This window comes from Candoia aspera, chromosome 1 (genome assembly GCF_035149785.1).
Source record: "Candoia aspera isolate rCanAsp1 chromosome 1, rCanAsp1.hap2, whole genome shotgun sequence".
Classification (NCBI taxonomy): Eukaryota; Metazoa; Chordata; class Lepidosauria; order Squamata; family Boidae; genus Candoia; species Candoia aspera.
Window position 1 is genome coordinate 207,555,591 of NC_086153.1, and position 17,154 is coordinate 207,572,744.

Sequence of the window (17,154 nt, forward strand, 5' to 3'; positions counted from 1 at the left end):
AGTGATTGTTTCTAGTTACCTTGTCTTCTGTCTGCCTCTTTTTCAATTGTTTTTAATTTTTCAAGTATCTGGATCTTCTCCAATGACTCTTATCTTTCTATTATGTATCCAAAATATTTAAGCTTTAGCTACATTATCGATGTTTCTTTCATCTTCAGTGAGATTCCTTCCACCTAGCAAAGTGATATCTGAGGTGGTTGATGTTTCTCCCAGCAATATTCTTATTTCTTTTAGTCTAGCATTTCTCATAATACAGTCTGCACATAAGTTAAGTAAGGGGATGGTATACACCCTTGGTGTACTCCATTCCCAATTTTAAAATATTTCATTTCACCGTAGTCTTTTCTAACTGTTGTTTCTTGGTCATCATACAACTTTTTCAGTAGGCAGATGAGGTGGCCCAGTACCCTTGTATTTTTAAGGACTACGCACAGTTTGTTGTGGTCCACACAGTCAAAAGCCTTTACATAATCAGGCCAAACAGATGTCTTGTTGAAATTCTCTTGTGTTTTCCACTTTTCTGTTGGAAATTAGCAATCTGATCTGGGGTGCTCCTGAATGCAGCTTGTACATCTGGCAGTTCTCATTCCATGTATTGTTGAAGTTTGGAATGCAGAGTACCTCCAGAGTACTTCAGTAGCTCTGAGGATACTCAAGTAGAAGATAGCCCAAGCTGTTTATTCTCTTGCATATCTAAGAAATAATAAATTATTATTATTGTTATTGATTATATTTATAGGCCATCTTGAAATAAGGGGTATCTTAGAGGATAAAAAAAACATGTACATGACTATGTGATTAGTAAAATAATTATGATGCAGAATTCAAATAAAGCTGAAAATATGAAAACCAAAGAACAGAGAATAAAATAGAAGAGCCACATATCTTTAATAGGCTCCCATAAAAGATATAGGGCAACATAAAAATACTTGCCAGGTACATTTCAGAAAGTACCAGAGTACCCATAATTGCAGTGCCACTACTAAAAAGGCCTTTGCACTTCTTGCCATCTGCCTCATCACATCTGAAGGGGACTCTGAGAAAAGGTTCTCCAAAAGAAGATACAGGTGGGAAGAGGCGATCCTTTAAGTACTCAACCTGTGATAGCCCCCCAAAAATGGGGGAAAAACCAGCACTTTATGTAATTTTCAAACGCAGTGCTGCATATAGCATATTGGTCCAATCCAAATGGAGTTGGCAAAGCATGGATCAGTGAAGCAGAGTTACCACTACCAAGATAGCTGACGTACAAAGACGGCATTCTGCTTCAGATTGTTTCTATTAATGAGCACTCAGAAATGCCAGTGGCACACACTTTTTGTAAGAATAGCACTCAGCTTCACTGAAGCTTCTGCAGATACTCATAGGTACCACAAATACTTTCACAGTCACAATCCATTCTACACTTCCATTACAATTCAGTACTGTGGTAGCTATGCCAGCCTTAAATATTTTGCTGCTGAAGCCGAGCTCAGATACTACCTCTTTCCTCTGAACACAGATGCTTTTAAGAATCTTGCTATATATTTCTGACTTTTAAAGCTGAAAATACGCTAATAACCTTTTCTATAGCAGGTTGCCATGTGGTCTGTTGCACTTATTTTCTGTCCCATGGATTCCTGTAGAATCTAAGGATTGGAAATTTTTCAGGTATAGCAAAATCTAATAGTTATTATCAGCACCATTTCTGATTATTAGCGCAAATCTATTTACTTTCATGAACTTTGCCTTGCCTGTTCCCAAAACAACAATAAAACATCCCTTGGTGTAATCCCTAATTTTTGAGGACCCAATTGTTCCCCCCCCATACAAGTGGCCATTTTGAAGAACACCTTAACCCCCCCCCCAAAAAGGGGGGAACAATACTGAAAAATAACAGCTGGAAAATGGCAAACCTGTGACAAATTAAATTCATTTTGCTAAAGTATTTTAAATGCTTCAACATGGTAATCCAGACATTATCGTGAAATGAAATTTTTGCCTCTTGAGTTATGAACCTTTGCAAATAAGGTTTTATAATAGGAAAACTGTCAGCGCCTTAATTATAGGATAATAAATAGCAATGCTGTATTAACTTCTGATATTTTTTCAGAAACGTGCCTAGCTATTGTTAGAAACTGATAATCACATGCTACAGAACATCTTGCATTTACAGTACACCCTTTCTACCCGTGGCTCTCAGAGTGTTTCATGGGAAGAAGAGTTGAAGGTACAGCATTGAATGTACCAGTGAGTCACTGAACAAACCAGTTTGGCACTTTAATGTGAGGGGAAAATCAGTTCTAACTCCTACTAGGGAAGTGTTTTTCAAAGGAAACAACTCCTATATCTTTGCTCTGCGTTTGAAAGGCAACCAAAGGTTAACTTAAGAAGGAGTGAAGATAATAGAAGCAGAAATGTCACCCAAAAGCATTTATAATATGGAGGCAGCAGTGGAATTTGAATGGAATTTGAACTTGGACTCTGCTTACGAACCTTTGGCTTGTGACAAGACTGGGAAGAATGAGCAGTTGACCAAGCCAACGATTTGTAAGCAGAGTTGGTGGATGAAAACCAAACTAGATTAAATAGGGCCAGGGTGGTCTGAAATGATATAATAAAGGCAAAAACCATGAGGTGGAAATTTATAGAGTTCTGGTAGTTGAACATTTTACATCTGGTCAAGGCAGCTTTTCTAAAATGTTTTGCTTGTAAGCAAGTCCCACTGAATTTGGAGGACTTCTGAAGAAATGTCTGGTGGCTTAAGATGACAAGTAATAACCAGTTTTGAAGGAGGAGGAGGAGTCAGAAATAAAATGTCCTCTATGAACACTTTAATTACTAAATGTTTACTCTGCCTTTCTTCTGCAGATCTCAGGGTTCCCTGTATTTTCCACCCTGTGAGGTAAGCATGATTGAGACTCTCCAGCATTTTTCCTGATGTTATTTGTACCCAAAGATGCCACTCCCCCACCCCAAGATTTCTTTCATGGTGTGTGCTGAAGTTGCTTTCGCTTACAGAGGACAGCATGTGCCAATTTAACATGGGAATAATTGCAGAACTGATTCTGCCATATTTTTCTCCCCATTGACATGGGGCAGCAGCACTTCCAACAGAAAAATGTAGTGATTTTGCCTGGTGGTCATGGTTTTTTGTGTGGAGTGCTTGGATTTTATTTTTGGGTCCTAATTTTCAAAACAACTCTGCAGCTGCGAATAATCACATGACCTTTTCATTAAAAACCTGCATTCCTGTACAGATGTGCAAACTTTAAAAAAATGTTTACAACATCAGGATCTGAAATAGCCTGTGTGATTTCCCTCTTGTCCTGCAATTGCAGCATTACGGTTTTACTGTGGGGAATGTGTACTTGCTAAAACTCTCTCTCTCTCTCTCTCTCTCTCTGCAATTATGTCTAAAGCTTTACAAATGGAAGCCAAAGGAATGCTTGAGCATTTGAAAGAGGGGTTCTTTCCACCGCTTTGTTTCTGTTTCTGGAGAATCTTTGCTGTCTCCGCTGATGGGAGAGTTGTATCTTCCACTTGAAGGAAATGAGCCAAGTTTATGATAAATAAGATGAGAGTTGCAGGGGAAGAACAGCTAAGAGAATTGTACTATGACCTGGAAAACTGAGACACAAGTGTCCAAACAAATAAACTCCCTACTTGGGTGACATTTTTATTAAGTTCAATTGAAATAATACCACATGCATTTGGCATGAAAAAGTCATCATGGCCTTTGTTTAAATGTACAGCTTGTGTAGAAATGTGTTTCTGAATGAACCAATACTGAAATACAGGGCACTGGGAACAAGTTAAGCTGAAGTAGTCATACAGTAGATAAGGTATATTGTTGAGGGAGAGGAAACTTACACATATTTTCCTTAAAGCTCTACATGGAAATCCATCAAGGAGTATTACCACTGATGCAATTTGCTCAATACAGGGTATTTTCACTTGAAAGAGGTCCATCAAGCAGGGGTAAAGGTGGCCAAAGAAGGATTGTACCAAATCCTTTCTATTTGCCACATACAGTGGCTTTCACTCAGAATGTAGTTTTCATTATAGCTTTTCTGTTCTTAGCTCCATATATTCCACCAATCTCACTAAAAGTTCTCAGAATAATATTCTCTCTTAAATTTCCAAATATTGGAAGGTAGATCACAGAGAAAAGTGGAGGCCTTAACCTCAGGAAATTCCTTTGAAATGTTGAATTATTGGGCCAGTACAATGGAAGTAGAAGACAAGACATGCCTTGTTGTTCTTCTTTGAGATCCTTTCTACCATCAGCACTTTAATGGATTGTTATATTTCAATGTTGTGCTTCCTCTAAGAAATTAGAGCAATGAAAATGGAGGATGTGTGTGTCTGGGCTGCAGAAGATATATACACATTGAGTTCAAATGGTACACTAACTCACAAGTTAGCAAAGAGATTTGCCAGTTTTGCTTATGTACTTAGATCTTTTTGAGAGTGAGTTTGGTATAGTGGTTAAAGCATCAGGCTAGAAACTGGGAGACTGTGAGTTCTAAGCCCTGCCTTGGGTACAAAGCCAGCTGGGTGAACAAGTAAGCTATGCAAGAGATAAATAGAAAAGAATATACCCAGGAGCAATTGGGGCTCCCTCATTCTGCTAACCTGGCCATCCTACCAACTCAACCATGGGCTAAGGAGGCAGCAAAGTCCAGGACCAGGTTGGAGCAGAGATTTCATCTGCCAGGATATTTGCTGAGCAAAGTCAGGTAGCCGCAGCCTGCCAACCTCTTGTGTGTAAGGCTCTTGAGCAAACTGAGTTCCTGCTCTGTTCTTTGACATGATTTTTATACCCTGCAAAGATCTGCAGAGCTCCAGTAGAACAGCAGGAAAACGTGCTGTAACAACTTGCTAATTTGACAGTATTGTACTATCTATGCCATGGTGGGAAGATCTTTGTGTAAGGATTGCCTACCTTAATAGACTCAGACTCACAAGCAGGAACTTAATGATATCTGATTTATTAAAGAATAGTATGCAAATACAGAGAAAGCTGAGAATGAGCAAAAGCGCGCCAAATACAAACTAAAAACCCTTGGCGATGTCATGAGTAAGGATGGTGAGCAGGGGGCTCCTTTCCAGACTGTTAAGCACATGCGTAGCACTGAGGAATTGGTGAGCCTTTCCAAGAGGCACAGATTGGGACCGCCTTAACCTGCGAGGTTTATATGGCTGGGTTTTCCCACGTTTGTTCAGTTTGTTAGGATTACTGTTATGTATTAGCAATAAAACATTAGAGACCAGTTCCCTGTCTCAGAGTGTTTCCTGGGAGTCAGGACAGGCTCAAACGTAATCCCTCCCCTTGCCCTGCCGTTGCAAACTCCCCCCCCCCCCCCGCAGGTGCTGGTAACCATTTCTGCTGATGTCCTGGGAAAGGAACCTTGAACACACGAGATAACCCAAACACATTCCAATCCAGCTGCTAACATATAACAATCCCACGAGATGGAATCCTCATCCCCTCCCAGATGAAACACACATCAGCCAAATGACATGCAAAATGGTACAATGTAACGGTAACATTGGAATGGTGAACATGACATACCGCCCCCCCAAAAACACTAAGGAGCAGGTTTCAGAGGATAAGCCAGATGAAAGCGTCGAACTAAAACAAGAGATTGAACATCACGGGCAGACACCCACTCAGGGTGGGGAAAGTGTTTCCACCGAATGAGGTACTGCAGGGTGCCATGAAGTCTGCGAGAATCAAGGACCTCCTTCACCTCAAAATGTTGCTGTCTGTCAATCATGATTGGAGCAGGAGGTGGGGGTTGTGGATGCCAATGATTGGAGTGGTTGACAGGTTTGAGCAAGCTACAATGAAAAACAGGATGTAAACATTTCAGATTGTGTGGCAAATCCAATTTAAATGTGACAGGGTTCTCAATTCCCACAATGGGAAAAGGACCAACAAACTTAGGAGCCAACTTCTTCGAGGGCTGAGGGGACTTAATGAACTTGGTGGAAAGGTAGACCTTATCACCAACTTTAAAATCAGGTTGAAGGGCTCGTCGCTTCTCAGCGTGCAGTTTATAGGCAGATTGGGCATCAGCCAACGCCTGCTGAATCACTGGCCACGAATCAGCCAGTTGAGCAGCCCAATCAGAAGCAGAACAGGGCTGCGCGGGGGGTTGAGGCAACTCAGGAATGGGAACAAAATCCCGGCCAAAAACAATATGGAAAGGGGTGTGCCCTGTGCTCTGATGGACAGCGTTGTTATAAGCCACCTCAGCAAAAGGTAGCAGATCAACCCAATTATCCTGCTGATAGTTGACAAATGCCCTCAAAAATTGCTCCAGGGTTGAATTAAGAACCTCCGTAGATCCGTCAGTCTCTGGATGCGACGCAGTGGACAACGCCTGCTTGGTGCCCACCAGCTTCAAAAATGCCTTCCAAAATTGGGAAGTGAACTGTGTCCCGCGGTCCGTGATCAAGCGGGAGGGGCTACCGTGAATCCGGTAGATGTGGATTAGAAAAAGGCAGGCCAATTGCTGAGCAGACGGAATAGAAGCACATGGAATGAAATGGGCCTGCTTGGAAAAGTAGTCCTTTACCACCCAAATCACAGTCTTTCTCTGACTAAGAGGCAAATCCACAATGAAGTCCATAGAGACCTCTTCCCAGGGATGGGAGGAGCTGGCCACCGGCTGCAGCAGCCCTTGCGGTTTACCCCCCTTCCGTTTTGACATGGCACAGACAGGATAAGAAGCAACATAACTTTTTATATCACGTCTCAATGTGGGCCACCAAAATTGGCGGTGTACCAGATGCAAGGTTTTGACAAACCCAAAATGACCAGCCAGTTTATCATCATGAGACCTAATCAAAATTTCCCTTCGCAAACTGTCAGGGACATAGAGGTGGTTTTGTTTCCAAGCTAAGCCTCTGTCAAATGTAACATTGTCTCTATTTGCTTGCAACCAAGTATCAGATTTCACCTCTAGCAGAAACTGTTGTTGCAATTGCAAGGGAATTGGCGTCCTTCCCCCAGCCAGTGAAACTGAAGCTGGGGGCAGCTGCGCACGAGTTTGACTGTGCGTGACAGCTTGCAAACCCAATTGGGGTTCTGTCCACCCTGTACCCACAATGTCAGGTGCCTGGACTGAATCTTGGGGCAGGCGGGAAAGCACATCAGCTAGGAAGTTTTTCTTGCCCGGAATGAATTTCAACTTAAAGTCAAAGCGACTGAAAAATTGAGCCCAGCAGATCTGCTTAGGACTGAGCTTACGGGGCGTGCTGAGCGCTTCCAAATTTTTATGGTCAGTCCAAACCTCAAAAGGACATTTAGCCCCCTCTAAGAGGTGGCGCCATGCCTCCAAAGCAGCCTTGACTGCAAAAGCTTCTTTCTCCCAAACATGCCACCGCCTTTCTGTCTCGGAAAATTTCCGGGACAGATACGCACACGGCTTCAGGCGGTTGTCAGCATCCGCTTGCAGTAAGAGTGCTCCAATTGAGAAATCGGAAGCATCCACTTGAACCACAAAGGGTTTAGTGGGATCAGGGTGCTGAAGAATGGGTTCAGCAGTGAACAGGCTTTTGAGTTTGTCGAAAGCCAACTGGCAGTCAGGTGTCCAATTGAGCAATGCCCCCGGGTTCTTTACCTTACGTGTGTCCCCCAACCCCTTTGTATGTAACAAGTCAGTGAGAGGCAACGCAATTTCTGCGAACCCCTGGATGAATTGGCGGTAATAGTTGGAAAATCCCAGAAAACTTTGGAGCTGCCTGCAGGTGCGCGGGCGCTCCCACCCCAAAATGGCTTGAATCTTCACAGGATCCATCTCAATGCCCTTGTCAGAGATCCTGTACCCCAGGTAGTCAAGCTGAGTCTGATGAAATGCACACCTAGAAAGCTTAGCATAGAGCTCAGCCTTTCGCAATTTGCTAAGCACCTGTTTCACCAAGTGCTCATGTTCCTCTTCCGTTTCAGTATAAATCAAAACATCATCCAAATAGACCAGTACACCCTTGGACAAATGTTCATGTAACACTTCATTGATCAATTGCACGAACACCCCTGGTGCCCCCACCAACCCAAAAGGCAAAACTTTATACTGAAAAGAACCCAGTGGACAATTGAAAGCAGTCTTCCATTCATCCCCCTCCCGTATGCAGATGCGGAAATAGGCTTCCCACAAATCCAGCTTAGAGAAGATTTTCCCCTTAGCCAGATGTGCTAACATGTCTTTTATTAATGGCAGAGGATATTTGTTCAATATCGAGATCGCATTTAATCCACGGTAATCTTTACAAAGTCTCAATGTTCCATCCTTCTTCGCTTGAAACAAGACGGGGGCGCCCACTGGCAAATTTGCTGGTTCAATAAAACCCCTGGCCAAGTTTTTGTCCACAAACTCCCTCAACGCCGCCAGTTCCTTTTGAGTCATGGCATAAATCTTTGGTTTGGGCAGTTGAGCGTTGGGGACCAACTCTATCGCACAGTCAGTTTTTCGATGGGGTGGGAGTTGGTCCGCTTCTTTCTCACCAAACACATCCGCAAAGCCCTGGTATTGCTCCGGCAAGCCCTCCAGTGGGGTGACAGTGAAATGCGGGGTTGCTGCCGCCGCCCTCCCCACTGCAGCCTCCGGAGCATCGTCCTCCCCAGGGGCTTGATAGAAACCATCCCCAAAAGTCAAAGTCCTGTGTACCCAATTTATATAGGTGTTTTGCTGGACCAACCAAGGAATCCCCAGAATGACTAAAGGATGCCCCACAGGTGCCACCACAAACGGCAGCCCCTCACGGTGGCTGCCCATTTGCAACACCACCATGCCCGTGTAGTGGGTGACCGGTTTCCCCCCCACCGTAGAACCATCCAGCTGGGTGAAAATCATGGGACGTTGCAGTGGAAAGCTGGGCAACTCCAAAGCAGCCACCACGTCAGGGTGCATCAAGCAACGCGAACACCCCGAATCAATCAATGCCCAAACTTCAACGGTTCTTGTGCGGGAGCCTAACTTCACTTTCACGTTCAGTGTGGGATAGTTGGCACTCATCGAAACATGTTTGTGCCCATCCTCCCCACAGGTGCTCCTTAGAGCAGGTGGCTGGCATTTCCCGCCGGCTGGTGTAGCTCAGGCTCCCCCTCGCCCCCGAAGTAAGGAACCTCCTCCACTTCAGTTTCAGCCATGGCTGCCTTCATTTTCCTGGGTAGGGAGGGCGATTTCCCCGTCGGCTTTCCCGAACGATCATCGGTCTTGCCCTTTGGGCACACCACCACTTGGTGACCTTCCTTTCCACATCGGAAGCACTGCCCTTTCGCATAGCGGCACTCCCTCTCCTTCTCCCAGGCACGTTGACCAGACTTTCCAGTAGGCGCCGCAGGGCAGGAACCCTTGCTGAGCCCGGAATATCTCATCCCCTTCCTGTGAGCGAAGGTTTCATGGGCATGCTCAGCCTTCCCTGCCAACTGTATCCATTTATAGAGGGTATCTGGGTTGTCCCTACTGAGCGACCACCTCAGGACCTCCATGTTCAGACCGTCCTTAAAAAGTTCTATTAAGGTAGATTGGGACCAATCCTCAACCTTCCCAGCCAGAGCCTTAAATTCCAAAGCATAGTCTGCCACCGATCGTGGCCCCTGGCTAAGCTCCCTCAGCGCCCGTTTTGCCCTTTCTTTAGCTAATGGGTCTTCAAAGTGTAGCTTCAACGCCCACACAAATTCTTCGGACTCCTCCAGCTCAGGGGCATCCGTTTGACATAACTGCACATACCAATCGGCAGCCCGCCCCTTGAGCTTAGTGGCAATGGCATTAATCTTGGCTCTTTCTGAACGAAAATATGGTTCCCATTCATCCATATAACTCCTTGCATTAGTAAGGAAGAACGATAGCTTAGTTGGATCTCCATCAAATTTGACTGTAAAGTCCTTAACCCCCACTCCAGGCAGTTCCTTTGCCACAGCTGGGCGATCTGACTTTCTTTTTGCTCCCAGGGATCTCCACTCTCGAGGGGGGGACCTTGAAATTCTCACTCTTGGCGCCCTTGCCTCCTCTCTGTGCCAGGTCCTACTCCTTTCCTCCGAAGAAAGTGGGGGCGAAGGAGACGAATGCCTATTACTAGACTCCTCTCTCCTCCTCTCCCAGGGACCCCAGTCCCTTGACATTTTCTGAAACAGAAATTCTAGTGACTCCAATTTGGCCTCCACCAGTCTTATACGGTCAGGGATTTGGGAATCCTCCTTTCCCTCCTGCCTCACCACAGTTGGGGAACTCGGGTACCGCTGTTTCCAAGACGTTTTGGATGTCCCTGGTAAGGGTCCCTGTGATTCATCCCAGGTGACCAGTTCGCCTGGCAACTTGCCGGTCGGTTCAGGGGCTCTTTTACCTCCAGCCTCCTTTTCTCCCAGGCTGGAGCTTGACACCTCCCGAATTTCTGAGAGCTCCCGAGTAGGGACCCTCTCTGTTCTTCTCACCGTGGAGTCAGGTTCCCCCTCACTCGATTCCTCGCTTTCCATGGTTTGGGGATTTGGTTTGCTCATCGCTAGCACTTCTCCCTCACAAATAAATCTGGAAAGGGGCTAACGGAAATTTTTTTAAGATTCTCAGCTTTATGTAAGGATTGCCTACCTTAATAGACTCAGACTCACAAGCAGGAACTTAATGATATCTGATTTATTAAAGAATAGTATGCAAATACAGAGAAAGCTGAGAATGAGCAAAAGCACGCCAAATACAAACTAAAAACCCTCGGCTCAAATGTAATCCCTCCCCTCGCCCTGCCGTTGCAAACTCCGCCCCCCCCAGGTGCTGGTAACCGTTTCTGCTGATGTCCTGGGAAAGGAACCTTGAACACAGGAGATAACCCAAACACATTCCAATCCAGCTGCTAACATATAACAATCCCACGAGATGGAATCCTCATCCCCTCCCAGACGAAACACACATCAGCCAAATGACATGCAAAACGGTACGATGTAACGGTAACATTGGAATGGTGAACATGACACTTTGCTTACTGGGTTTTTGCTGCTGCTCTTAAATACTGGAGGTTGGAGGAACATGCTAACTGAAGCTTCCAAACTCAAGAGTAGGCTTCCTGAAGAAGACCAATCAGTCAGACATCTTGCATCTCCAGGGAACTAGCTTCCATCCCCACATATAAAGGAACTGAAGGAGGTGAATTCTATGATTGCCTGATAATGTGGGATAAAGACTTGTTCTTTCACTCTTTATGTAAAATATTCCTGCAAACAAATGCAAGAAGACAATGGAGAAAAACTCAAGCTCTATTACGCTAGTCTGTTTGCATGCTGCTTTAAAAAAGAAAGCGTGGGATATTTTAAAAAAAAATTCTCACACTTGCTCCACTACTATCACCTGTGGTCTATATTCTAAGAAGGCAAGTGCGTAACAAGCCTTCCAAAATATATGAAGCCTTTATTACAATTCAGTGGGCAAACCAAGAGCAGAAGGATTTATGTAAGATGGGGGGAGGCAGTAGGGAGGGTGGGAAAAATCAGTGCACTGAGCTTGTTTCTAATTAGAGTCCTGTCTCAGTCTAGGATTGTAACTTTCTGAAGAGAATGTGCAGGCTCAACTGTTCTACTGCAAAGGTGAAATACTTTCTTCTAGCTTAGTCACATGACTAATTCGTGGAGCTTTTGAGTTTGCCTCTTGGAAAAATGAAATAGGGAAGTCTGAAGAGATCAGACCACTGTCTCCAGAACCTCCTATCTCATTGCTCTGGAGCTATGAAGCACTAGATGCAGTGAGACTGGGCAGAAGGTGGGAAGAGGGAATATGAAAGTGGTGGATGGTGGAGACAGAAGTAGATGGGCCAGAAGTCAATGCTTGGGTCATGGAACTATACAGTTCTACTCTTTGTAGGTGTCCATAAACACACCTCTGGTGGTTATTTTAAATAAAACTTCTCTCTCTTGCAAAAAATGGTCTGAACTTGCAAATAAATCTGATTCACCTTAGATCAACCAAAACAACTGCAGCTACATTCCTGTAGTCACGATGGTGCTGTGGATTTCAGTGGCTGCAAAATGTGACATTTGATATGCTCTGATTTAATAAACAAAAATTTTAGCCCACTCTTTTTCCAAGAGCTTAGGGCATGTCATAGCACTATGCCCAGGGCTGAAGAAAAATCACCCAATAAGCTTCCATGGCTGAAAGTGGTCTTGGACCTGGGTCTCCCACATTGTAATCCCATAGTTTAACTGGTACACCACAGTTTTGTTCACTTGCTTGAAATGTAGCCTTTCTCTAATCTGGTCTACCAAATGAGTGGACTTTGGCTCCCAGAATGCCGCAGACAGCATGAATGTTGAGAATTCTGGATATTGAAATCCACAACCCTGGAGCATGATCAAGAATGTAAAAGCAGTTGTAAAGCCTGGAGTGGTGGTAAAAGTTGTGTGCTTCACAAGGTCTTAATGGCTAGAGGGTCTATTTCCCATCCTGTGGACTTCAAAATGTGGGTTGTTCACAGAGCATTCTCCTATGAATCAACAGCCCCACTGCAAAGCCACATTATGATCAGTGCCATTGGGTCCTCAGAGCTTTCCCCAATGAGGTAACTAGGAGGCATGTTTCAACAAAGTGAGAAGAGCTGATGATCAAATCAAGGGACAAGCAAATGAAGCATGCAAAGGGCTTGACCTTTATGGAGATTTACACAAACTGGCCTGTCTGTAAGCAATGGTAATTAGTCCTTTCAAACTCTGAACCATGATTAAAATCACTATTTTGCCAGCAAAGTTAGGAAAGCAGATTAAAAACTGGACTGCCTGCTGGTTTGCTTGCTTTCAACAGGAATAAGATAGATAGATAGATAGATAGATAGATAGATAGACAGACAGACAGACAGACAGACAGACAGACAGACAGACAGACAGACAGCATTTAATCAACTTGAACTGCATTCCTGAGATCTTCCTCAAATGGCTTCCCATCCATTGTACAAAAGCCCATCCCCCCCGTTGTCAGCAACATTAAAAGGGCCAGATATACTCTTTCCCTCCTGCAGCCAAGGAATTATTGCTACAAACTTCTTTTAACTCTAATAGCAGGTTACATGCTAAATGAGTATGGATGGTCAACTAGCCAATTATGGTGTAGCTATCCATTGTTTACCGAGAGGTGTAAAATGTGTTTTTAGAATACAAAGGATCAGACTGTCTTAGCTACAATTTGAGCTTCATTCCATTATGCTTCCCCAAGCGAGGCCCAGATGCTGTTGGACATAGGTGGAGGTGCCCAGCGCTACATGCTGTTCGCCTCTGTTGGTTTGCATTTGCTTTATTTCAAATGTGGCCTCCTGTTTACTTTTTGAAATTTACATGAATGTCAGCATTGTATAATTTCTATGTTAACAAAGCAGTGAGCAAAATCCATTGTATGTTTATAAAATATTATTGTTTAATTTGCGTAGTTTAGGAATTCCAAATGTTGAGAATAGCAAGGAGGCCAAATACCATCTGTTTATAAGCTACGATGCACCGTCATATGTGTACTTAAAAAGAGAGAATCAGAAAAAGAGGAGGAGGAAAGAGCTTTCCCCGTGGTCTATCCATTGTACTGTCTACTTGGAATTCAGGGAGTCTTTTGAATTGCTGTTAGGCAACGTTAATACTACAATTAGTTAAGTAAAATAATACATTCACTGTAGCTCCTGATTACTAAAAATTTCCTTGTAGTGTTGCATGACTGACTCTCTCTTACTTGTTTCAGTCTACATTTTGCTGTCTGATACAGAGAAATTTGGAACTCTTTGCTATTCTCTGGATATGAAAATAGCAGCAGCCATGCAATCCCTTGGCTCTGTGACATAGGTCATGCAGAGCAGTGATTAGCGATTGCACTTTTTTTTATCATCCCTGCATTATCTTCACTTATGCCCTGCCTTTCTCTTCCAAGATGCTCAGATTAGCTGGCAGCCTACTATTCAAAGCATTTCTAGGGCCAAAGTAAATTCAGCAGTGGGTGAACATCCTGTACCCAAACTGTAGGGTAGTCCAGTGAAAATAACCTTCATTAGAGATCACGACTGACTGACTGATTTAGGAGGAGATTTTTATTGTTTAATTTTTAATTGCTACTACCAGGTATGCCTTTCAGCAATATCCCTTCATCCACTCATCTTAATCAGGTCTCCTCTGGCAAATACTTAGAATCGCTTGTCCTATGTATCAGCCACACCTGATGAACTCTGTGGATCATACCATGAAAATAGGAATGTTGGATATAATCGTCAGTTGCTTCTTTACTGCCATACCTTCCTCTGTAGCTTCAGCAATCTTTCTGTATAGCACTGATCTTAAATATCACACACTTCACAACAAGTGAAGCTGCTGATCTGTCCCTGTACTCCCCCCTTGATTCCTAACCCATGATTCTCTGTGAAAGATAACTTGATCTTGTTCAGGAGCTACAGTTTTGCTCTAAAAGGTAACTACATGACCGGGCTGTTGAAAGTTCTATTGTTGGCTACTGTTTCTGTATCACACAAGAATCTGATGTTTTGTTTTTGCAAGACATAATGAAACATTATGTGCACGTTAGCCTAGTCAAAATCTGCCAGGGTCTGAATTTAAGCAATGGGTATAGCTAGAGCAATCTCGATAAAATAGTTAAGAGCAGAGACATCACACTGACAACAAAGGCCCGCATAGTTAAAGCAATGGTGTTCCCTGTAGTAACATATGGCTGCGAGAGCTGGACCATAAGGAAGGCTGAGCGAAGGAAGATCGATGCTTTTGAACTGTGGTGTTGGAGGAAAATTCTGAGAGTGCCTTGGACTGCAAGAAGATCAAACCAGTCCATCCTCCAGGAAATAAAGCCAGACTGCTCACTTGAGGGAATGATATTAAAGGCAAAACTGAAATACTTTGGCCACATCATGAGAAGACAGGACACCCTGGAGAAGATGCTGATGCTAGGGAGAGTGGAAGGCAAAAGGAAGAGGGGCCGACCAAGGGCAAGATGGATGGATGATATTCTAGAGGTGACGGACTCGTCCCTGGGGGAGCTGGGGATGTTGACGACCGACAGGAAGCTCTGGCGTGGGCTGGTCCATGAAGTCACGAAGAGTCGGAAGCGACTAAACGAATAAACAACAACAATAGCTAGAGCAAAGTGTGGGTGTATGCAGAACTAAAGATGATGGAACTACCAATCATTATCCTTAGTTTGGATGAAAGCGAATGACACTGAATGTTAATGTGTTTAGAAACACACTGCATGGGTCTAAACGTGAGTTTGGGATGCCATCCCAAAAACAACCCTGTGAGGCTGTTGTGGGGAAAAAAATGCCATTACCACATAGTGGCTGCATTATGTGTAATATTCTCCCACTTATGGTCTTATTTTTATTGATGTTTATTGTTTTAATTGGTTTTGCAGTAGGTTTTAATAGTAGGTTTTATTGTACACCATCCAGAGTCACTTCATGTAAGATGGACGGCCATATATATTTGACAAATAAATGAATAAATGGTTGAGTGAGGACTTCACCGTGGGCCTCCTGGTCCAAGTCCAGCCCCTTAATTACTTCACTCTAGTAGCTTCCTACATCATTCCATCTAGAAGCACTGGATTTAGTATAATCTGCCTACCTTCTGTATCCCCAACATCTATAGTAGGAACCAATGTTATGATACTTGTAGCTGTGACTCATTTTCTGAATCTGAAGCTGCAGTTATTGAATTCTGTGGGGCATTTTGTGGATCTGGACTTGCCTTGTGGCAGATGACAGAATAAAAAAGAAGCAGTTTTTTTGTAAGAGTGAATAAGAACAGGCTTCTGACAGTTGTAGAATATGCTCCAAGCTTAATGACAATCATTTGAGAGTGTATTCAGTCATCTGTAAAGGGTGTATTCACCCCTTACTTATTTACTCCAGATTGATCCTATTGATCCTTTTTTTTCTTTTTTTTGTGGGGGGGGGGATTGAAGAACTCCACAAACCATAGTGAAGAAAAAAGAACTTCTGCTACATAAAAAAAAAGTGCCAGAAGTCCTTCTTCTGGAACTTGGATGGCACTCTTAAAAATGCTGCTCTGTTGAATTGTATGCACATCTCTCCTGAAAGCAAAACATGCTTGCTTAACTCAGGGATATGTCCTTTGTCATTAAGTCACTAAGAAGATTTGCCTTCAAAGCCCATGTTAATTAGCTGCCCTGTCAAGTCCTGTGGATGCCTTTCCACCTTTGAAAAAAAGAGATTCCCTGAAAAATGGGCTTAAACTTCCTAGCAAGGCCTGGGACAGTGAATATCCAGATTAGTGGCAGTCTTTGTTGTGCTTAGAGAGCAGCAATCCAGATGCAGTTTATCCTTCTATTGCTAATGATGCTTGGAGTGATTGAGGTGGTTTGTTGAGTTCACATATGGGGTCCCTTCCCTAAGGAAAAGGAATAATAGCTGCTGCTCAGGTGGTACATGGGAAAACAGGAGCAGATCTGCTGTTGTGTTCCCACCCTGCACCAGGTGGGAACACAACAGCAGATCTGCTCCTATTCTACAAGCTGTAGTGGCTTATAGGCTGCACAGTTTCAAGGTACAATCAGAAGCAGACTTCCATACCTTTCTCTACTGCAGAAAACATAGATATACACGTGGAAAATCATAGCATTCTAGCCCTGATAGAATGGACATCTGCAGATTCAATAGTCAAAATAATTTATCGCAAAGCTTTCAATGTATTATTTAGTTGCTCAATGCCAAGCATTGCACTGTATATGGCATCAAGTCAGTGTTGACTCTTAGCAACCACACAGATAGATTTTCTCCATGACGATCCATCCCTAACATCCTTCAAGGCTTCCAATGGTGCACTCATCACTACTATAACTGAGTCCATCCACCTTGCTGCTGGTCATCTCCTCCTCTTTCCATCCACCTTTCTCAGCATTAGAGCCTTCTCTAGAGAGCCAAGTCTTGGCATAATGTGTCCAAAGTACGATAATTGGAGCCTGGTCATTTGTGCCTCTGGTGAGCTCTCTGGGTTGTTTTGTTTGATTACCCATTTGTTTGTTTTCTTAGCTGTCCATAGTATTCTCAGATGAATCCTCCAACACCGAAGTTCAAAAGTGTCAATATTCTTTCTATCCTGTTTCTTCAAAAGTCCAACTTTCACTTCCCTTGAGTGTCACAGGAACACTCAAGTTACTTGCACTATTCTGGCCTTTGCAGGTA